This window comes from Hetaerina americana, unplaced genomic scaffold (genome assembly GCF_022747635.1).
Source record: "Hetaerina americana unplaced genomic scaffold, ioHetAmer1.1.p SCAF_1, whole genome shotgun sequence".
Lineage (NCBI taxonomy): Eukaryota > Metazoa > Arthropoda > Insecta > Odonata > Calopterygidae > Hetaerina > Hetaerina americana.
In genome coordinates, this window is record NW_027286069.1 from 31,367,154 (window position 1) to 31,392,052 (window position 24,899).

Genomic DNA, 24,899 nt, shown 5'->3' on the forward strand with positions numbered 1-24,899 from the left:
GATATGTAACACCAGATCTAAAAAGAAGATTAAAAAATATAATTGGGAGATTCTGAAATTGGTCTCATATACATAATCCTTTGTTTATTATATGTTATTTGTTATATCATACAATGGAATTCAATTCTAAAAATTAAGTTATATTCTGTTCTGTTATTAGTGGAAATGAAGTTCATATGAATAGGCTTCAAAGCCAGGAAGCGTAACTCATTCCTACCAGGACGGCCTGAATTTGACTTGGCATCAATTATTAGCTAGTGATGAGCAATAAACCTGGGAAGAAGGCCAACACGAGATTCTCTCTCTCGTAGCGAAAACGTTTGCAGATATATTCCATATCGATGAAGCCACTCCCGGTCTTCAGTTCTACGCGTTATTTCTCGGCAGCGACGCGAAGGCTGACGCTCAGTACTCCGTTGCTGACCGCCGCCTGCGACCTTCAGACACACATCAAGAGCTGTTCCCGTGTTACTGGGATGTATGTGCTTAGAGGCGAATTGTACCCATAATATTATACTCATCCTTTCAGCACACCTTATCATTCTCCCTTCCGTCGACAACTTTCCCTTTTCCTTCCTTTCATCTATCGCCGCCACTTCTCTCTCCACCAATTCTTTCCTTTTTCCATTTCCTTCTACCGAACCCCTCCCCCATACTCCGCGGAAGAGCAATGCCTCGCCCTCTTCAAACCAAAGGACTTCCTCTCCTCGCGCCCTGAATTATGCTCCTTGGTGCCCAAGGGACGTGCTCGGCTCAATGGACGGAACGCAAAGTGGCCGCGTTATCTCCACATAACCAAATGAGCTCTCTCTCTCCCTTTCCGTTTGTTCGTCTCCCGTTTTATCTCCGCTCTCCTCACTCCCTTCCCTCTTTCTCTCTTTCTCTCTCTCTCTCGCTCGTCCTCCGTCTCCCTCATCCTCTTTGTCTGTTTAACCTCTCGCTTGCTTGACTCTCTCTCTCATGCGCTCGCTCACTGTCATAAATAATTCAAACGCGTTGATGCAATGCACGCAGACCCGTCTTTGTGTCTGTAAGGGGGTCGCGACGCGTTTCGGACGGTAGCGGGCAAGACGGGACACACGAGGTGTGGATAAGGGATCGGGTCGGTGGGTGTGTAGTGAGGGTTAGTGAGTTCGGGTGGGGGTGAAGAAGGGGTCGGACGGTACGACCACTACCACAGCAGCCGCCTCCGTGGCCGGCGACACCACGGCGACACGAAACGACTCGGATTCCCTCATCCCCGCGCGGAGGTAGATTTCCAACCTTGAAATGAGCCCTAAACCTTTCTCAGTTTCTCTCTTTACCCTTCCCCCACCATCCCGCAATCCTCTCTCTTCTCTCTTTCTTTCCCCGACTGCAGCCTCCCTTTATCCGACGCTGGTGTGGGCGTCGGGTGCAAGCGGTTGGGGACGTGAAAATACCGGCGGCGACCTGGCTCTGGCTCCATCCCTGTGTCGTCGTCGTAGGATAGAAGGGCGTTCACGACGCCCGCCCACGCTCTCCCTCTCTTTCTCCGTCGTCGTCCTCGTCTGGCTTAAGGCCAGCTCACGCCCTTCTCTAGGTTAATTCACTTGAAACTCATACCCTTAACTCAATTACAACCAACGGATAAATTCGTCGATGTGACGAGTGGGGGGCAGGGATGGAAGGTAGGGCCCTGGGGGTTGGGGCTACGCGTGGCGCGTGGCAACATGCGGTGGGCAAACGGTGGCGTGGGTAGGCAACGAGGGTGTTAAGTCTATTTCTCTAGGCTTGTGTGCGTTCTTTCTCATTCTTAAACCTGTCCTATTTATTTCATGCGACCTTCCGTCTATCGTATTTGGAATTTTATCTTCTACCTAGTCTGACCTCTATACCAAACATACAAATTTTACTAGACCCTCGGATGGGAATATTTCTCCACACCGAGGATTTACTGGTGATGATTCCTGCTTCACCTTAGAAATTTCTGCCATGCCAAAAATAAAAATGCAGAGTGGTAGTACACTACTTAATCAATTGCTGGAAGTGTACGCATCTGCTGAATCAGGGTGACTACATCATTTGAATCGGGGTTATTAATTCTCTTTAACATATTTTAAAGATTTTCTTGGCTTATTGCTCGTTGTTTCTTAATATAAATTTTATCATTGGAGTTTTCGCTTGCAATATTGGAATATTTTTATCTGATTAATTCTTTAAGCTTTACATAAATTTACTGAAACAATGAGAATGCATAATTTTCATCGAGTAGAGAAAAACTCGATCAAGCCATCTGGCGAGATTGAAAATTGCTCTTGATCATTAGAGGATTTTATTATACGGTTAAATTTTCCAGTTCCAGTCTCTCGACTCCAACCTTAGCATTGTGTCAATCTCTTCGCCTCCTTTGGACAGTGTTTCAGAATTCAAAGGCAATTTGGCTTTATGATGAAAACGTAAATGCTTCTAAGTATCTTCATAAGAAGAGTGGTTTCCATACTTTCACAAGAAATTAAGTTAGAGTAATCTTAATTTGTAATCAATTAAAGTTCTGACAGGTAGAAATGAATGTGTTTTGCCTAAAGAGATATTTCGTGTACAAAGGTGGAGACGTAAAGATAAGCAAAACAGATTTTACAACATGAGAAGTACTTTCTCTGCAAATTGGTTAACTTTAATTTTAAGTAAAAGCTGTATTTAACACTAAATGATCGTTAAATGCTTGAAGGCGGTGATGTACTATCAGAAAAACATGAAACGCGAAGGAAAGCCGAAGGTGATGATCGAAAATTTCAGGACTAGACATTAATGGTGGCCATTATATTATTATTTACATTTTCTTATCGCCCGGTAACCCTATATCCTTTGTATAAGATAAAATAAAATACGCTAGTCTGAACCATTATAGCCCAAACGTCAGTTTTTTTTAGAGATAAGATCCAATTTGACTGAAGCACTTATCAAATAAGCTTGCCCGGGTTTAATCAATTGAAGGTGACGGGGCTTACTGAGGTAATATTCTCAATATTAATTACTTACGTTTCAATAACTATAAGGTGAATAGTGTAGTGAGTCTTCATGCAGGTGATACAACAAAAAATGTGTTTAACTTATGCGAGAGGAGTATTTATGCTTGACTTTAAGGTAATTAACTTCTTAGCGAGGAAAACTATCGAAATATTTTCGAGTAAGTGGAAACTTTCTCATGCACAGTCATTTTAAACTGTCAGTCTATTTCGAATTCGGTTTTACGTGCATACATTTTCAATGAGTTTCTTGGATACTATTAAACAAAATATTTTTCTGCTAGTGAATGTAGTGTGTATTTATTAGTATCCTCGTCAGCTTTATATTGATTTCATTAAAAATTGTTTTCATCGATGAAGGTTCCATCCGTAAAAATTTGATTTAATATCATTTGCACGGTCTGTTTCATTTTCAGCATGGTGTTTTCATTAAAGTTTTAATTAGATTCGCTGATAATGTATTCATTCAATTCCATTTATTTCTATAAATATTTTATCCCCTACGGCAGATGTAACAAATTACTGGTCGCCGAGTAAGCCTAGACTCCTTATTACTCATTCCTCTCTGGAAAACATTTATGTTACTTTAGTATGCTGAGGTATCTGGCCATTTGCACACCAATTGCATGCATGAAAATGTTACGCCTGAGTGGCTCCTAAGCCTTGAAATGGATGGAAATGGTGCAAAAATTCAAAAGTCGTCCGAATTCGACTTTCACAACTCCAAAAATCAGCATGCTAATATTTAATGTTCTCATCCGACTTCCTAGAAGTCTACGTTTATTGAAGTGCACTTGCGATGTTATAAATTTGCTAATTGGCTGTTATGTTTTAGTTTATTCATTGCCGCTTCATATTTTATTTATTTCAAACATGATTTTTATTCAATGGCAAAGGATTTGCACTTGCTTCGTTCTGAGTCATTCTAAAAGAAATCCATTTGCGTCACGGAATGAAAAGCAATGAATTGCCTGAGTTCATTCAGCGTGGCGGCGTTTAAGGCGTATTTACAGCGCGCACACCCTCAGGAGCAGCCTCGGGCTCGCAAGCGAATGCAAAACAATATGTTAGTGGCCCTCTTTCTTTACACGTCTTCCTGTGGTCGTGATACGCTCGTAGAGGGCCGCGTCACTACGCAATGCTAAACAAGTCGGATGAAATGCCGAATGCTGTCCCGGGAGAGTCGGCCACGTAACACCGGGAGCGGAGTCGGGCGTGGAGCGGAAAACGGGCCTCCCACTGAAACGCTTTTTGCTTCTCATTTTCTCTTTTAAACCCACTCATCCTTCCCACTTTCCGCTTCTTCATTCACATTCTTCCCCCATTTCCGTCTCTCCCCCTCCCATACTTCACTCCTTTCCGCGCTTCTCTTATGGTCCACCCCCCACCCTGTTTCTCCCTCCGTCCTCACTTTATCCCCTTTTTCCTTCCCCATTCGAGGGATTCCGGGTAGGGGCCTGGGGGAGGGGAGGCGGGCAATACCGCTTTCTTTTAGCGCCCGGTTCACGAGCCATTGCCTCGCCCTGCAAAGAGCCTCGTCCTTCAGAGCTCCAGTGCTCCTCCTCCCCCTCTCAGGCCCGCTCCCCCACCCACCCCCCTGGCTATCCCTCTCCTCTTTTCCTTCGCATTTACCCAACCCCTCCAAGCCGAATTCCAACCGATCCCACTCCTTAACACTCTCTACTTCTCTCCTCCTACCTCCCCCTTTCCTAGCATCCCTTCCTATAATCCTCTCCCTCCTCCCCTCTGGCCCCTTCCGCGTCCGTCCTAACCTCTCTTCCTCACGCCCGAAAGACGTCCCTCCCGTTGAATATTTCACCTCCTCTTTCCCTCCTCCCTCTTTTAAGAGCCCTCTCCTCTCTCTCTCCATTTCCTCCCTCCCTTCCTCTTCTCCCTCCCCCTCTCCCCATACACTTCCCTTCATAACGCTGGGCGGGCTGGGAGGGGCACCTCCTCGCTGGGCGCTTAACGGTCGTCGGGCGGCGGCCAATTTGGTCCGATAACGCCGCGGTCCTCGCCGCACTGGAGAACGGAATGGATGGCTCCGACACTTCTTACTCGCTAAGGAGCAATAAAATGCAAAAAGGGCTTGAGCCACGCACGTGTTCACGCAAATGATATGTTTGTAATTGTTAAAATTTATTCGAGAAACCTCGTGAATTCCTTCTCTCACGTTCTTAAATGCTTTGAATTTTTTAATGGGTAACAAATAAAGTTTATGTTTTTCTTCGAGGTAAATTCCTAAATGAATTCAAAATTCTGATCTAATGTAGCCAATAAGAGCATCTTAAACGATGGAATTAGGGATTAATGAATATTATTACTACCTAACTTGGAGAATATTCGTTCTTTTTCGTATTGGATCCATTTCTGTTTAATATAGGTATATGACCTCTTGTCACTTCCTTTGGTGTGTCTATAAAAAATAGGGTGACAAATTTGTTGATTTTTTGCTAATTCAAAATGTGTTTAGAACTTTCGTTTCCTTAAAAATTTCAAAGTATGTTTTTAATATCGCCGGTTTTATGTAAGTTCTCTGCAGTGGTTAGTTCCGAATGTCTTAAGCCGAAATTCTTGTTGATAAATTTAAAATTTCACGCTGAAAATAGTGATATAAAATTACGTCAAAAACAATTTTTCCTTAAAAATTTCAATATTTGATTCACATTGAACGCATTCATGGTCTACAGAGTTTTGAAATAGTTAGCCCGTGCGTGATAAATATGCACAAACAGTTCCAATTATATTTTTTTTTCTGAAAACCATGAGTTTATTTTTGCTGATATATTTGGCCTCCTAATGTTTAAATTAATATAATGATTCGTATGATGCAGTAACTACGCGTGAAACAATAAATTATCTTTTTACAGCAGAGAGATGTATTGATATAAGTATGATCAAATTATGGAATTACATAAGCTTGAGTAAAAACTTCTTAGTTTTAAAGAAAAAATGACATAAGGAATACTTGGAGCAGGGTCCGTAGAGCGCATAAATGAGATGATTTTACTGGGAGCTATACATTCTTTCAGAATACGCAATGATGCTGAAAGCTTAATTACTGATAGGACAATAAATTTCTTTCGCCTTTTCCGGTCTGGTCTGTGGTACAGGTTTGAGCATTAAAATTTGACGCAAACGCTTTCTTTCACTTTTTATCTAGGATTTTAGCTTAATACTTACGAATAATTTAATGATTGAAAGGTGTTATTCACATTTAAGTAAAACTTAGTTTGAAATTTAAGTTGCTGTGGAAGTCGTGATATAGTGTATTGTAAAACATTTTTTCGTAAAGTTTAAAATCGATGGATATAGTACGATCATATTTCGTTTCACAGCTTTTTTCTCTTCAAATGTTTCCCAGTAAGATATCTTCCCTGTTAGATGACAGCAGCTCTTGCTTACGAATTGCGTATTCTTTGCAATAAAAGTTGTATATTTTCCTGAAAATATGTCTTCTACACGAGTCATTTAACTTGATGAGACCGGAGTCGGAAGGATTCCGTTTGGCGAACGATGATCCAAATGTACGGCGCTCCTAAGCCCCTATTCAGTTCCTTCTTCCAAGCTATTAGCTTCCCAGAGAAGTAGGCGGTATTCCATTATGTTCCGTTCTTTGTCTGTTTGGATTTACTTGACTATCACTTTCATTTTTTTAAATTTGGAAGTTTACATGAGCTTTCGCCTAGTACTTCGAAATTTAGTATTCTTTTATTTGCAGTCATTATGGTATTTTTATACCAATATACGAGATACATATGTGTGTTGACAAAATGGGATTAGAGAATTGATAGATTTAAGGCATTATTTTCCTTCTAAGAATTCGATACCACAGCAGAATATCGAAATTTACTATGAATCAATCAACAATTACTGTTATGGCTAGGGGCCTAGTAGCCTCTGCCACACACCACCGTGGCAAAGAAGGGCAAGTTACTTGTAGGAAAAAATGTAAATATAATAAGCAACTAGCAGATGTACTTGTAAGATGTAAAGAAAGTATTATTTTATCTAATGTTAAGTCTTTGTAATACTGGAGCTATTGGTTTACTTAGTATTTCTAAGAAAAGTTTCTTTAATGACTTCTTTTGCTTTTCCAAAGAATATAAGCTTAGTTTTCTTAGCATGAAGGAAAAGAAAGCATGACGATGAAAAATCTTGGTTAAATCTTACCTCGTAGGGCAGTTGCCGGAGTGCTTGGAAGAAATAAACGGTCTAAGCCATTAAGTCTTAGAAGAATCATATGGCCATGAGAAATTTGCGTATAATTGGTACTTAACAGATCTAAGTTAGCTCTCACATTTAAATTTCATCACCATCGGTGTGACGTTCATATAAAATCGTTCAGCTATAACTAAATTTCCCGTCCCATTTCATTAATTCAGTGGTTCATTTAGAGTGAATAATTTTGGGCAAGTTGTTGGAATTCATCATGAATAATGCAACACCTGACGAAGCAATTTCTTTACCCTCCCGTGCTTCGACCCACAAAAATAAGAATATGATTTTAATTTGTGATCAGTTCCCAATTCTTCTTATACCTTTTTCACCCTCCAATACACCACACCTCGTCGGGCTTACTCACCGCACTTTCGGATTTCAAAGAATGCGTCCATTCCCGAGTATAAACCTTGAAATAAATTGCTTCATTCCTCTCATCCACATGACCACCACCATTCTCAACCACCATCGTCCTCATTGGTGATAGAGTGAAGGTGGAAGAGGGTAGGAGACCCAGAAAAGGGAATGGACCGGATTAACGGCCGAACAGTGAACGGTAATGAAGAGGGAGGAAATGGGAAGACGGGAGAGAGGGTAACGGTGGAGAAGAGAGAGAGGAGGACCGGAAATAGATGTGAGAGGAAGGACATATTGCAGATTGGTGTTGGTTTTAAGACATTCATTTCTCCAACTATGTCGTACCCATGTCTCTCTATAAGTACCTGCAGAGTAAGACGAGGGCGCAGGATCATTGTTAAGTAAAATATAATTATATCAATATAAACTAACACGTTTTCTGTACCTGGCTGTAATTTGACTAAAATTGTTCTTTCGGTAGAAGGTCGATCAATTGGAAGAATTAAGAGCCATCTTTTTGATTGGGAACTTATAAAATCCCATAAAATGCCATTAACTAAGATAAAAATGCCATATGATAAGCGCATTGAAGGGGCATATACACAAGACGGCTGTGAACAAATAGTAATTAAAAAATATTACACATAATAGATGCTAGTTGCTTCATTTCAGTTGTTTTTTTGGCAAATTACCTAATCTGAACTAAAACTTCTCTTCAGTGCATTTACCGATATCTCGAATTATTCGAGTGCCTGAAAATATTATGCCATGTCCCAAAAATGTCTCGTTGCTTTACTTGAGTGACCCGATTAGGTATTTGAATCGAAGGGATCTTCTTGATGGTCTCCCTGATACAAGTTTAGGTAAGAAAAGGAAGAAAGATGCGAATTTCTCATGCTCTTCACGGATCAAAAGTAATGGCTTATTTTGATTGGCGGGACCGTACGTGAAACTAAAGCTATGCACTCAGATATAATAACAGGTATAGATCCTAGAGTTGGTATTCTTATAGCCCATCCAGTTATTCTGTAAGATGATGGACAATGTTGGAATTAAGAAGAGACTATAGCAAAGATTTACGGCGCCAATACATGACTTTCAGCTCCCGGATCAGCGCTCCACGAACTATAGTATTGTTTGGGTGCTGCGGTGGCCGAAGAAAAAGCATTGGAGACATGAGGAACGACAAGAACCTGGGCGTTCTGAAGGGTGCAGAGGGATGGGTATACTCGTAGGGAGGCGGGCGAGAGGAACTCGGAGGTTCGTAAGAAATGTGGAGGATGCGGGTCAAGAGAGACGAGGCGAATGAACGCCCGGGAATTGGGAAGGGGTCGACGGCGGCAGCAAGGAGGTCATTGCTGTTTCTTCCGAGGTAGTTTCGGGAGGTCGACCGACGAGCTTCCTCTTCTCCGAGTGATGGAGAGTAGGGAAGATTTTAACGAGGTCGAAGGGGGCGGGAGGAGTAGGTGGGATCGCGGTATCGCACGGGATGGCTGGCAAGGATTGTGCGATCTCCAGAGTTGAGATGGGTACAGTGTTCGGAGAAGGAAGGAGGGGGTGGCGGCAGTTTGTAGGGTAAGGAGGGGAACGGGAAATAGGCATCTGGGAAATGAGCGTGTAGGGGTGGCATTAGCGATGGGGTGGATAGATTGATTGCCAGATAACTGACTTTATTAGATCGAGGCCAGACAATATAAGGGGTGTATCTTTGCTCCACCGGCGCCGCCAATTTCATGGGCCGACACCCGCCAGCAGATCACTAGACGACCGTTGCTCCGCAGTAAGTCGACAAAAGTTATTTTAATTCATATTTTTTTAAAGTACACTGAGTTTTATGAATGTCAATGTTGCACCAGTGAGAATCAGTCACATTTCTTATGTGTCACAGTAAAATTCAAGGTTAGGGCAGTTGCTACCCTTTTACTTCATCCTTTTCATTTCATTCCATTTTATATAAACATTAAAATGGCGAACGTCAATTGAGAGTTGTTATCGAATATTAATTGATAAAAATATTAATTCAATTCAGTCCATAATTTCACCCAGGCGTTCCTAGGCAACATGGGTTGAGAAACACAGGTGTTTGTTGCATAAGGATGTGGTGTTTCTACTAGCATATAAGCTTTCTGGTTTTGAGGAAGAAAAATAAAGTAAATCTATAAGGCGAGTTTTTAGCGTGGTAATTTAGCCATTTTAGTAAATGATTAGCAGAAAGAAATGAAGGTACAAATGAAAATTCCTGCCGTAATTGTTACTTCTGCGCTTTTGAAAGTAAAAACGGTAAAAATTTAATTGGTTTGGAAAGTGTGAAACGGTGGAATCGTTTTAGGATTGGTATGAAGTATGAAGGAACTCTAAAAAGGATTGAAGTGAGGATATAGAAGGGCTAGAATGGAGGAATGAGTTTACGAGAGTGGACAGTGGGGATGCGAAAGATTACTTTTACAAGCGGAACGTCTTTTACAGAGATTGAAGGCGAAGAAATAAATGGTACACGGAATAGCCTTCATTGTGCGGCAATATAGTATGTGGGATTTTTATGGGAATTGCGACCCACGAGTACAATTCATAATTCAATATAACGATGCGTGCTTGACATGCTGGGGATAGGGCATCGGATTTGGAGGAACCTGACGTAAATATAACTTTTAATGAGATTAACAGTCGTTGAAGTGTTGGAAATGGAAAAATTATGAATATGTAGGTGTGCAATTTTTCTCGCTATCTCTTTTGAGTCAAAGATCTTAAAATGATAAAAAATTTTTGTAGAATGGAAATAAAATCTCTTCGCTACCATAATTCCAATCGAAATCATCTTGGCTGCTTGAAGGCTGGTTAACATTATAAAAAGATGAAAGAGAGCAGTGAATTGCATCAATGTTTTCCTTTGTCCCTCAGAAAGAATTCGAACCCAAACATCCTTGCAAATTTGGTGAGTTCGACGCTCATCGGTCTAACATGACCGCAAGTGGCATTCTTGCTCTTTTACTATTGTTCATGTGCATAAATCTACTCCCGAAAACTAATCTCTCCATGTTCAGCGTTTTTTTCTACTAGGCTTTGCGAGTTGTAGACGAATGGCGTGACTGCATCCCCGCTATTTGTTTTTAAAGCACAGATCAAGAAAAAAAATGAGATTGCAGCGGAGGTACGTTGGGGACGGGGGGTATTTAAGGGGTTGGGTAGGTGGGGATTCGAAGGGATTAAGAAAGACGTGGGATGAGGAAGAGGAAAGGTTGAATGGACGCGAGCGAGTGGGTGGGAAAACGTGGGGTTAGAGGACTGATGGGGAGAGAATGGGGGGTTTGGGGGTGGTTAGGGTGAACGATGGTCTTGATGCGAGGCATGGCTAGAGATGGGCTGGCGGGCCGGCGCCTGGAATCGGTTGGAGACGGGATTTGGTGAGAGGGAGGAGGCGGGCGTAGAGGGTGTAATTAGGTGGGCCGCTTTAGCGGGCGGGGGAGGGGGCGGGAAGGGCTGAGATAAAGGAGGGCTGAGGCGGGGATGGCTGGTTTTCAGTGGGTGGAGAAGAGTTGGGGCAACTTGGAAGGAATGGGCGGTTGCGAGGGGAGGAGGTGTGTAAGCGTAGTAGTAGTGGGTGCGGGGGCGTGGATGCGCATGGGGAGGTGGGTTTGTGATGAGGTTGGAGGGAGGGGACTCGGGGCGGCGGGTGGACGAGAGGGAGGAAGCGAAATGCGCATAGGTGAGAGAAGAAAGGGGTTGCATTAGTGGGGAACGAGGACGCAAAGTGGAAAAGGGGTGAAATTGCTGGGCTGAGAGGGAGGTAGGTAGGTAGAGAGGGGAGGGAGGTTGAGAGTTTTGCGGGTGGTTTAATGGGTGGTGGAACCGGAACCGCGTGGGAGAGGCTAGGATTGGAGCGTGTGGGGAGGTAGGTTGAGGGGAAGGAGGAGCGGGGGGATGCGAAGCCATGGTTGGGGCGGGAGGTGGCGGAAGAGGAAGGGGTGCCCGTCTCGGGTAAATAAAAGAGGCAAGCGAATAGGCGAGGAGGGAAGCCGCTAAACATTCGGGAAATATTAATGAGATTCCGCAATAGGAGTGAGGCGGGAGGAAAGAGAAAGAAAGAATCCGAGACAGAAAGGGGAGGGCTGGAGAGTAAGGGGAGAAAGGATGGAGTGTTGGGTGGGGGATGAGACGAGTGGGATTTTGAAGGGGTTGGGGGTAGGGCAGGGAATGGGGGTGGGCGTGGATTGAAAGGGGGCTAGGGGGACGGGGTAAGGGAGGAGGGAGACGGCACTGGGGGTGGATTGGGCTTTTTAGTGGGATTTGGCGAAAACGGGGGAGAAGGGAATTGGATGCGGAATAAATTGATACGTTCGATTTGATCGGGGAAAGAGGGTCCTTTCGGGAAGGGGTTTTGGAGAGTTTGGCGACGATTCGAGGAATAATAAGGGAGGAAGAAGGTGGGGAAGGGGGTTGGATGAGGTGTGGAGTTGGAGCACGAAGCAAAGTTTCCTCTTCCTTATTTTTCCCTTGTATTAATTTTTTCCCGGAATAAAAATAGAACTGGGGAATTAGAGGGAGAAGAAAAAAGAGCGGGCATTAAAGATAACGAGGGATTGGGAATGCGATAGATTGGGAGCAATAAGGACTCCCTTAGGTCGCGATGGTTTGGCGGCGTGTCCAGTTAGGGAGTTGTGCGTCCCGCTCGCAGCTGTCCCTCGTTCGATTCCGTAGATTGGTGTTAGGCTTTGGGAAAAGAGAGTGAAGGGAACAAGGAGACGGGAAGGAAATTCTTGACCCTCTTGTCTTTGACCTTTTCCCCTTCCTCCTTCCACTCTACCTCGGTTCCCCCGTTCACGGTTGGTTGGAGAGAAAACAAGCCACGGCACTCTCCGATTTGCAAGGAGCCGAGAGATAAGTGCGACTCCCTGGCGTGTTTTTATAAGAGTAGGCTAATGTGGGCCTCGGGCTATACGTCTTCGTTAGCCCTTTTCTCTTGCTTTTTCCTCCTCTCTTTTTCTACCCATCTTCCCTCTCTCTTTATTACCGTCTATGAAGTCTTCAAATGTTTACGTAGTTTTCATCAGCATAGATTTCGCCCTGAAGAAATGTTATCATGCATCAAACTGCCTTGGAGGGGGCTCTAGGAACGTTCCAAAAATTGCTTGCCAACAGGTTTAAGAATTGGTATTCATTTGAACTCCTGCGTATTGGTTTCAAGTAAATTATATCCTGTCTTATCAAAATATGCAACGAAGACTAAAGAGGATTGAAATTGCAATATCTATTAGTGTTGTTGGAATTCACAACGCAAAGGGGGACGAGAAGCTTAAAATTTTGAAAAATGGCCGAAAACGATAGTTATTCAATTAGTCTCTTAAGTCAATGAAAATTGGTGTGAATGGAATGATTTATAATTGACATTGTAAAATTGTCATAAAGCTGCCTCTGTATTTGATATTAATTTAGTGGTTAGTACTTGTATATGATAATTATCTGTTTCCGAGATGAAATATTATTCACGCCGCAGAAAAAAATTGAAACTATAAATGTTATAAAGTTTGATGATTTTAGGAAGCATAAAGTGACAAAGTCAATTAGGAAAAACGATAACATATAGTTGATATTTGTACTCACATTGCTTCAAAAGATTTTATATAAGTAAGTATAATATTTTTTCTGCATATTTTATTGCATGGTGTTAGTAAGCTCTAAATATAGTAAGTAGTAGAAGTAAATACACTCTCTAATTTTTTATTTAAACTTCACTTTTCAAAACCATTCAGTCTTTAAAATTAATAGCTCATTGGGATTATCCCTAACTCTCAATTGGTATTGCAAATGGATTCCAAATGTATACTATATTTGAATGTTTAAATCATGAGAAAAAGGCCCATGTGCATGCAAAGAAAGTTCCTAAGGTAGAATTAGTTGAAAGTTCGGCGCAGGACGATCACCATGACTGAATATAGCCAAGGTTAACTAAATTAATCGGACTACTTGTAACAAAGCATTTTGCGGAAATATAGGTTCCTTTTTCATCAGTTTATATTTTGTGCAGTTATTTCAATATGCAGATAAAAATATGAATTACTTTTGGTGATTGTTTCTCTACGAATGATGGGTTACCGTTTTAGTCATTCATTTCAAATATCAGCAGACTATACAATCCATTTCCAAAATAGGACTTTTCAAACTTTCAAGCTTGTTACATAAAAATATGGTACATAAATGAAAAATGCCGATTCAATGACGAAATAATTTGACCTTAAACTTTTCTGTTCATATATTTACGTTTAAATTTTTTATATTCAGGTGTTTTATTTTAATATTAACCTACCACGGAGCATATTCAAGTAAAGGAATATTTCAAATGAATTCACACAAGTATTGCAACAAGATTCTAAAATTTATTTTTGTACTCGTTTCCACGAGTGAATGGATAACATTTTCTATATATGATTCATCAAATATTTACCTCCAAAATAAAGAAATTCCACCGCATATAATTGTTGATCTGTTTTCAGGCAGCCCGTATTATCTCAAAAATATTTTCCAAAGGTGCATTATGATGCGTTTTTTATTGAGAACTAAGAAGCAGGAACATTAATTTTGAGTATTCAGTTGAAGGTAAAGCTTTTGTTGTAATGTGGTAGAGCCAACAGAAAAACCTATGAAAAATTCTCGGATTGAGAGAGTGATTAAACATGGCATATCGGGAGCCGAAGAAGATAGATGAACAAAAGTGAAAAGTGATTACTTAAGCGCTCCTAAAAGTGTGTGTCCCGGACAGCTGCCATCGTGCTTTCGCTCTTATCTGCCATGCCACCGGAGTTTCATCATCACTGTGTTCCATCGCATCTCATGTCAGCATAAACGATTTCCGCGGTTAATAATAAGCGAGGACCAGGGAGGCGGAAAATGAGAGGGGAGGGGCCGACGGGTTGCGGGGATGAGAGAGGTGGAAGAGGAGTGGAGTGATGAAAGGACGGGAGAATGTGTAAGGAAAATGGAACTACGCACGGATCATATGTTTTGACGATAATGAAATGGAGTGCGGGTTTAGGGTGGATTGGGGGTTTTGGGAATCGCGGAGGAATGTGATAGGTGGGTCCCATGGAGAGAATTGGTGGAGAGCGGAGGAGGACTAAGAGGTGGGACGAAAACGGAGGGAGAAGATGGACGGTGAGAGGAAGGGTAGATTGCTCGGCAGGATGAAGTCGGAAAGGGAACGGAGATAAGCAGGGTTGAGGTGAGCGGAAAGGAGAGGGTTGGGGGTGACAGGAATGGGAATGATTTTATTGCAGGCAATTTCGTAAAATAGATTTTCCGAAGATCATTACAAAATACTCAGGGTCTCATTGTAATTCAGTATATTACACCATAATTTAGAGGCGCTACGGAAGTGGATATCATTACCGCCAAACGTGTACGAAGGAAAGAGAGAGATGGTCTTAGTTCGGTGGGTAATGTGCTCCCGCAATCAACTCCGTTTCCACAAACTTCCCCTCCTTTGGCACGGACGACCTGATGGCAGTTTGATGATTGCAATTACTGCACTTCGGAGCAAAAAGACGTCATTCGTCAGTGCTCACCATGAAATCAAGTAACATTTCCATTACTTATGGGAAATCAGAATTCGGGAGCAGCAGTTACATAGGAAGACTGTGAGCATAGAGCGTATGGCAATGTGCAATTGCAAGAATGAAAATTAATATTGAGTGAAGGCATCTATGGTGTTTGGTAACTGAGTAACGAGGTCTTTCGTTTTCGTCAATAAATCTTCGTCCCAATTTTTTGCGTATCACTCTTCATCGTTACTCCTTCTCCTTTCACAAATGCATTTATCTTTGAGCAAAAAAAAGGAATTCCTTGAATATTTCAAAACATCATCCAATGCCCTTTCTCGTAAAAAGAATACGTGTCTGAGTCAGAAGTCGATTTCTTCTTTTGCTAGATGGATTACTGCAAGACAAATTTTGGACTTCGATAATTCGGTGCGTATCTGAATGTTGTGCTGGTCAAAATTTTTCAAAGTGTGTTTCTCGCAGCAGGAAGCCTGAAATACAGTTCCATTAAATTCTCGCGTATTTTCTTAACAAACATCCGCATATTTACAACGCTGTGAGCCATATGAAAATAATAGGTTTTTCCCTCTAGGCTTGAAGTTGGGATACTTTTATCTGGATCAAACTTTGACCATGATAGAAAATTTTGACCGTTAAAATTCTCGTATCACCGATGGACTTCAACATTGTATACTCTACCGTGGCGGTACATCCGCGGCTTATCGCAGTCTATGGCCCAGTGATGTCCGCTGGTAGAGCGATGATATGAGTCGTTGAGAATTCGAAAACTATGCCCTGGAGGACCAAGAAGCTTACGTCATGGTTCCAGATCTCGTCAGGATTTAGGTTAAAGAATCATTTTTAAGATAATTTAAAATTCTACGCTCAAGGAGTGGTCATTGAGAGATGCGGAATTATCAATCACCGAGTTCTCATAGTCACACCCCGAGAAATAAGCCCGTGAAATTTTTATCGTTAGGGGATTGTGATACAAGCTTTTTCAGTGTGTAGGATGGCGTTTAATCGATCGGTCGACCCATAAAATTTGATAATCAATACAAGCCAAACACATTTATTGTATTGCACTCTATGATCCTTTGCCTTTTGTTAAGTACTTAGTGTCTAGTTTTCGATCAATATTGTTTTTTCGCCAATCGCATTCCATTTTTGGCAATGCTCGTGAGAAATGTTCAATATTAAAAATTCACTGGCTTAGTTGATATAATTAAAAAAGAAATCATTCAGCGCGGACAGTTAACATAAGATTTTCTCCACAAAAAAAAATTTATTGAGATTGCATGCTCATCTTTAAAAGATGGATTAGGAGCTAAAAATTAGGACTGATGGTAGCGTGGACTTGTGGAAGTTCCTGCATCTTTTGAGCAAATGTGTGGCTACGTCACTTTACTTATTTTTTTCTCCCTGCCCGTATATTATTAATGCTTGCCACGTAAATTTACCATTGATATGAGTGTCTCGTAATGCACACTGAAAAATAGGTCAGGTAAAGCTTAGATGTGTGTTTCAAGGGTCCCTCATCGTTGCAAATGTGGCGCACAGCACTGCACACATTAAATCGTGTTAAGTACTGCGACGGCGCCTAGATTCAGGGACCAGGGGCACCAAGACTTATCTGTCGCGTCAAGATCAGCAAATCCTTCCTTGCCTCTCGCGCTGTGTGCTGTTTGCTCCGTTCCATCACTTGAAACATTCTCTCCTTTCCCTCATTTTGTATTTACTCGGTCAATTCAATGTTCGTCACCATGGTCCCTATAGCGTTGCCTGGCAAGACGCGTGCACACACACACTTACCCACCCACACACAAGCACACACCCGTACTCATAGGTATACCGGGGGATCGCCGGTGGCTCTCCACCGCGCCCAACCTTCTGCCCCAACCAATATCCCGTTTCCCTCTCCCGCGCAATTCCTTCCCCACTCCCCCCGTGCCCTTTGGTGCTCCGCACCGAAGAGAATGCCCCCGCGGGCCCCGGGGATCGATAGTGCCACTCCACCCCGCTCCCACCCATCCTTTCCCGTACTATTTCTCCCAGCATCTCCCGTTCCCAATTACTCGGATCAAATTAGGGCTCGCGAGGAGATATGGCGCCCCCAGGGCCACGAACCCCTCACGACTGACGACTTTTCACCCCCAGCTCTAATCCGATGTCAACTTTGCAAGGATAACCGTATTTTTTCTCCGCAATTTAACAAATATCAGCGTCCCTATCATCCCAAATCACTTCTCTTCATTCAGACCTTTAGGCGTATATACAGGTATACGATATATTCAGCGATCCTGTATACGATATATTCAGCGGGTCGAGTAAAATACTTTGATATCAATAACTCTGCCATCCGATCCATCATGAAGAAATCACATTCGAAATCACAGGTAAAATTTTTGTTCGCCCATTTGGTAATTTACGTTGAACAACAAAGACAACTCAGGGAATTTAAGCTTAGTAAGGTGGAGTGGTATTTAAAGTAAATGGAATCGAATTCTATATGATTCACCTATATTATAATTGCCACAATGCTTCTGTCGCCACAATGGAAAGGGATATTTAATATTTCATTAGTGTTTTCTCTGACCTCTGAAAAAAACAAGTTATGACCGTCTGGTTGTTAGAAGAAATATAAACGTATATCATCTTTCATCATTGAGCACTCAAATGACGTCCGAGTTAGGGTGATGTCTAATTGAAGATTAAGTTAAAGATATAAAACTGCTGGTAAAAGATGCATCCCTTTTCAACAATCATTCATCGTAATGATGAAGTTTTTTGCGACCCCAGATAAAACTCCGGATTTATTTTCTTTAAAAAACTCCGTAAGATATACGTTTAGGCCATTTACCGGATGCAGGGTTAAAATACTTGAAATGAATAAATCCACCACTTTCCCAGATATTTAACGGCTCTTTTGACTGAAGAAGACTCTCCACATTTTTTTACTCATACGTATCCTCATTCAATTTCCTTTTCTTACCCTGGTATCACCTCTGAATGGGATGTTTAAGTACACATTAGATGGGTTTTGCTGAATTGAAAATGTCCTTGTTTACCGTCAATTACTTTCTTCTCCATGGCGGTGAGTGACTAAGGGTGAGTGGCTATAGATATAGCATAGCATCAGCCCCATCTTGTCGCTGCCCTGTCCAAATCCGAAAGAGTATTCTACCACTCCCTTTGCCTTGCGATGCATTTTTCTATTATTTGAACGTTCACATCAGAGGTTAAATACTGTTATTTTCAGCGGGTGAACCGCGGAGTCGTTTTTTTGTGTTGGTTTGAAATTCACAATTTTTTTGTGAATCCAAATATTGATTCTTAAGAAAGTATTAATATACGCCATTTAATAATCATAATTATCAACATATTGTTCAAAATTGTCGTAAGCATTTATCTTTCCACTCTGATGTTCTGTGAACTGTTGCAAGCGGATGGGACTCTCTCCGCATTTTATACACCGTTCCACAATATCCTACTGTATAATATATGTAATTTAATTAATATTGCCATTTACAGAATATAGTTGAAATATTTTTTAAACGTTCGTTTGATTTGATAGGTGAAAGAGTGTGCCTTTGATGACATTTTCATTTAAAAATAGAGATGTCATTTTTAATAGAGTAATAAGGTTATATAAAGCATTGAAATAACAACATTTTCATTGATTTTGTTTATATTTGCAAAAATAGTGTTAATTTGATTCAGTATGTATGTAATTACATAAATTATTCAATTATAGATTTATATGCTGTATACGTTATTAGGAATTAATTTTTCCCTACTGCAATTTGAAATGACATTCGATAAAGAATTTGCGGGAGCCGGATGGCATAATATTTTAACTTCCCAATGAGAATATATTTGCTCGTTCAAAATAAGTTGGAAAAATATTTATTTCATGAACATTATAAAATATAACTGAATAATTTATTTAAAATTCAAAGTTAACCGCTATGCGTTCAATTTCGGGGATGCAGAGCAAAAATATTCAATAATAATGCGTCAATTTCCTGTTTTGAGAGATTATAACGCTTCATTAAAAGTGTTCTTCTCAACGGTAAACTCTCTTTTGTTCTTCATTTTTTAATTGTATATGCCTGTGGTAGTGAAATGTTAAAGAGTTTTATTTAAATTTTTGTTATTGGAAAAAAGAGTAACGCTCTTGCCTTTTCCTGTTCACAATTAGATTATATCGTATAGGCAAAAAATAACGCTGAAAGGAGTGAATAGTTAAAACTATTTCTTTAAATAAATGTATTTGGGCTTAAATGTAATATGTAGTGACGAATAGAATGGTTTGAGGCATCACTTTGTTGAACCGATTCATATCGGAAAAGAAAATACTTTGTTCTTCCACACATATTTTATTATGCACGACCTAGGTTTCGACTTACAAAGTCATCATTAGGTGAAGTACGGAGGACACACAGCTTTACATACTAGCCAGAAAAGAGGTTGGTGGAGTTGCTGGCAAAGGGGGAGGAGGGGAAAGAGAAGGGAAACTGGTGTGGGTGTGAGTCGAAACCTAGGTCGTGCATTGTTAATTATATATGTGGAAGAACAAATTATTTTCTTTTCCGATGTATAGTGACGAGGTTAAAATTTATTAATTTTTTGCCTCTAGGTTTGACAATATATCTTAACCATAGATCCGATCGCGTGACGTCCGTCATTTTATGAATTCTTATGGAAACGTTAAATATGAAATAAGTATTGATCTGAAAATCAGGATATAGATATCCTTTTTGGTATTGATCCGGTTTTTAATCCAGCTAAGCAGAATATTTTTGGTTACATCCCTCCTTCGCGATGTACATTTAGTCATTTAAAGCGATGTTTTTATTGAGGATTTGAAGAGTTAAAATATTCATAAATAAACGCATAATCTCCCTTTTTAGGGTATGCTAAGTCCAAATATCTTATTATAGGAAGCCTCATCTTTTTTTCTAAAATGTTGCATATTACCCAAACCATGAATACATTTTTTACTTCTGCCTAAAATACATATTACTTCACACACAACCTTCCGTTCGAGAGGAATCTATAATTCTTCTGCAATAGAATATTTTTGATGACAGTCTTTAATGATTTTCTCTGTTTATACCTTCTCAAACCATTTGCTCTTCTCATCGCCTCATACATCTATTTACATGTATCTCTCGGGATTCGACTCATTAATGCATTCTGAATTGTTAAGCCTGCTAGGCATACATCATTTGTACTCAAAATAAAAATAAATATCTAAACACACCACTTTTTTTGAAATACACAAGTTTCCACACCACATTTTTGACATTTAAATGTGTAACCTGGCATATCAAGTTTCACTTCCAAACGATAAAGTGTAAAATGATAAATGTTATGAAAAAGTTAGTGAGTTGTTACTACGGTTTAATTTGGCCATATTTAGTATCTGCGGCAAATATCTGGGGTCCATAGAAGAAAACGATGATTAAGGAAAGAAGTAAGGTTCATAGAAAATCCACCAGATTTGTAAAAATTTGATACGAAAAGAGAAGAAGGGTGATGGGTATGCTGCAGGCAGTACGTTGGGGAGCTAGATTCTCCAAGTGCGTAGAGTGTTTAGAATTTTAAAAAGGTATGGAACACATAAGTTTCCTTGGGAGACAGAATAAACTGTTATGGTTCTATAAAATTGGGGTAGATTTAACCACCAGGATAGAGAGATAAACACCGTCACCGACGCATTCAAGCATTCGTTCTTTTCTTGCATTTAACTCAATTATAATTAATTCGAACTCGAGTGTCCGAATAAATGAGGTTAAAGACAACTCCTATTATAAAGTCAAACACCAATTATTACGTGATGAATATAGGGCACGAAGGCCCCATTCACCAGTGTTGGATGGGATAATTAAGGACCACTCCACTAAATCCCCCATATTCCTTAATTATCCCATCCCTAACCACACTGCCTCCCACGACGATTCTTTCGATAATTGTTTCTCTGTATCGGTAATTGAAACCCTTCCAAAATCTGCAAAGAGCAGAGAGGTGAGAGCACACGAGATGGTGCATATCTGGGTGCTCCAGTCATTTAAACCTCCCGGATTGAACTCAGCTCACAGAATGCATCCAATAGCCGCCTACACATCCCCGCCTTCACATTCCCTCCTACCCCCTTATCCGTTTTCTATTTTCGTCCTTTACCTCTCACCCTATATATATATACATATATATATATATGTATATATATATGTATATAAATATGTATGTATATATATATATATATATATATATATATATATATATATATATATATATATATATATATATATATATATATATATATAAACACTTTTTAAAAGTCTCACGGACGTGAATAATAATGTATAACACTTAGCACTAGTAGACACAGAAAAAACTCACAAAAAAGTGACTATTTTTCGAATTTTCGGTGGTCGTGGCCACCTTTATCAAGGAAGAGAGGGACAGAACTGAAGGGAATACGAGAGCTGGAGTGATGGATGGAAGGGGAAGGTGGGGAAACAATTCGGAAGTGATGGGTTTGGAGGGGCAGCGTTAGAAGGGTGGGAAAATGTAGAAGGTGATGGGGGTGGAGGAGGGATGAAAATATGTTTGGAGCAGGGTAATTAATGCCTAATATTGATTCCTGGCCAATTCCAGGTCTCCAAGAGCCAGATGAAGGACTGCTTTAATGTCTTGAGTTTCAGTGGAGGATCAGAGGGTGGGAGGGATGCTAAGATGGATACACTATAGCATTTATCAAAGGGAGTGTTGTGTTCGGAGGCGTGTTTGGGGATAGGGAGCATATCAAATAGTGAAGAATTCTTGCATGAGGCTCGGTGGTTGTTAATTCTAATATTAAGGGGTGTGGTACACTGCCCAATATAATAGGCAGGGTAAAGTTGGCACTTCAGATGGTACACTGCATTGCTAGATGTGCAAGTAGAGGAGGGAATTGGTGGGAGAGGGATGGGATTTTGGTTTTGAAAATAGGGCATGTTTTGCATCTAGGTTTATTGCATGGCGTGGGATTGGTTTTGGGACGGGTTGGGGATTTAAGGAGTCAATTGGTTGATTTGAGGAGATCGGATAGGTTGGCGGGGCGTTTGAAAGTAACAACGGGACATTTGGGAAAAAGGTTGGCGGTGGCATTATGATTTTTGATGATAGGGTAGAGGTCTTTTAGGATTGAACGTAGCAATTCTAAGCCGGGGAAGTATGTGGTGCAAATTGAAAGAATGTAATTAAATAATATAGTTAATAAACAGCAATACTTACACTGTGATAGTTGCCACCCATATCACACCAAACGATCCATTCCTTACTGCCTGTCCATAAGAGGATACAGAATTTGCAATGACCCTGATTCCCTTGATAATTTCCTTTCAAATCTACACTGTTCCTTCCTCAAACGAGGTTATCCCGAATCCCTCCTGAACAGAAGAATCCGAAAACATGCCTACACTCCCAAACCTTCCTCCGCAGCGGAACCCCACCCTCTTTCACCTGGTTTAAATCCATATTGAAATGCTTCATAAACTTGTTTATCACCCCGGGCTGCTTCATCATCTCCTGGTGAACGAAACATCCATTGCCATTGCCTTTGGGTAATTCAAAATGACATTATTAGCACAAAATAAATGTTATTTTAAAATATGAATCGACAAATAAAAACAAAGATGAAATGCGCAGATGAATTTTATCAAATTTTGTATCCCAGTTTTGAAAATATCCGATATTATCGAGCGCTGAGTTTCGTTCACATGTACAGGTATATGAGAGAATTTTTAAATCATCATATTTGGAAAAAATAGTATTGACTGTTTGGACCTGTTTTTCCTCTCATTGCCTATTTTAATTTGACAGAAATGGAAACAGTAAAATAATTAGTTGATATGGTTTAATAAATAACTGAAATTCGAATTGTATTCATTTAATGTATTCGAAGGATGTCCGTCTAACCTTTGTATGCCGTTCCACATTGTTGAAGCTCCGTGAGATTAAAAATCAATTTTGGGGTCGCAGAATGTTGCTGGATATTGCATAAATAATCGCAAGAATATTTTTCATGGCGTATTGTTAAAGAATTTAGTTTTCTGTCGAGTTATTTACAGAGTGAATAATTGCAATTATAATTAATGATTTTCCAGATTATTTAAATATTTGATAAATGAAAAAATATGTATGTTTTTCTCTGTTTCTTTGATGCACTAATTTTTACAATTCCACTTTTATTAAATTAAAAATGTATTTAAAAATTGCAATAATGTTAACAATAAATTCTTATTTTTTGCTAATAGATATTTCTTAAAAATTAGAAACCAGTGGGTTATTTCAAAACGTTTTATATTGATCAGGACTGTTAATTCAACATTATTTCCTTTTATTTATTTTTTCAATGATTTATGGTACTTTTTGGTCATTTTTCAATTTGGGTCCATACCTGCTTTTTTATTTTAAATGCGTCAGTATTATTTTATGCCAGAATAGTTATATATTTTACCGAACCACATTTCATGGTCGACCTTAAATCAACTGAAATCGTTCAGTGAAAAAAATGTTTCCACATTGAGAATGGTTTAAGTGCACACCGGGAAAGCAATAAGGACTTGTTCGTGATCGTTTACGGATAAGTTAGCAAGAGCTGAAGAAATGACTTATTTTGAAATATTTTATATTTGGTTCTTGATTACAATATAAATCCTGAATTCCTTTATACCATTCTATGAGGGTAATTGAAAATTCCTCGGTATGGAATTGAAATAAACGAATTATCTCATTGAGACCCTTTTAATTTCAATGTAGTCCCCTTGTAAATTAATGCACTTTGTCAAACGATGTTCCAACTATCTCGAAAATTAGATTCCTTCTTGCCTGCAAAATACCCGTCTATTTCGGCTATTAGCTCTTTGTTTGAGGAAAATCTCCGTCCACCGAGGAAAATTTTGAGTTCGAGGAAGAAATGAAAATCTAATGGAGCCAAATGGGGCGAATAAGGTGGGCGTGGCAAATATTCGTATCTGAGTTCACGTATTTTTGCCACGGCTACGTTACTTGTGTGTGAACGTGGATTGCCTTCATGAAATATTCATGATCAAATTCTTATTTGCGGAACTTTTGCGGATTTTTTCTTGTATCTTTTGCTATTATTTGTCTAGGAGATCACGTGGTATTGTTCAATAATTATTTGACCAGTGGGTAGATAATCTGTCAGCAGAATCCCTTTCGTATCCCAGAAAACTGAAGCCACCACCTTTCCGGCCGACCGTATTGCCTTTGCTCTGTTTGGTAGTGGTAAATCAACATGTTTTCACTGCTTTGGCTGCTATATTGTCTCTGGGGTGCAGTAAAGAACCCAAGTTTAATCAATTTTTGGCACAGGAAATCGTGTTAGTTGCTCTTAAAACGGGTCAAACTTTTCCAAGAAACTGCGGGAGATGCCGCAACAGTAACTTTTAACGGAGTCATCCCAAAATTTTAGAGTTTAATAGGACGCGTCGATAGCTTAACTGGCTAAAGCACTCGGCAGGACATCAAGGGATCCGGGTTCGAATCCCGGTCAAGCCAATGATTTTTACACTCTAAATTAATTGCTTTGAGGGTCAAAATTTTTTCGGAAATTTCCATTACAATGCGTTTGTGATCATGCGTCAAGAGTCGCGACACCCATCTGGCAGATAATTTTCTCATATCCAACTCTGCTGTTAAAATGTGATATGCCTGTTCAGATAATTTCTCGCACTTTCACTCGACGATTCTTTATGACGATGCCTTCACTTTTGCAATAATTTCTCGGTGTAGT

General features: G+C 40.2%; 1 protein-coding gene across 1 annotated transcript in view; it reads left to right on the forward strand.

The window, feature by feature from the left end:
* Positions 1 to 24,899, forward strand: part of dpr1 (defective proboscis extension response 1) — a 1,065,831-nt gene that overhangs the window by 150,328 nt on the left and 890,604 nt on the right. The gene's annotated exons all lie outside the window — the stretch shown is intronic.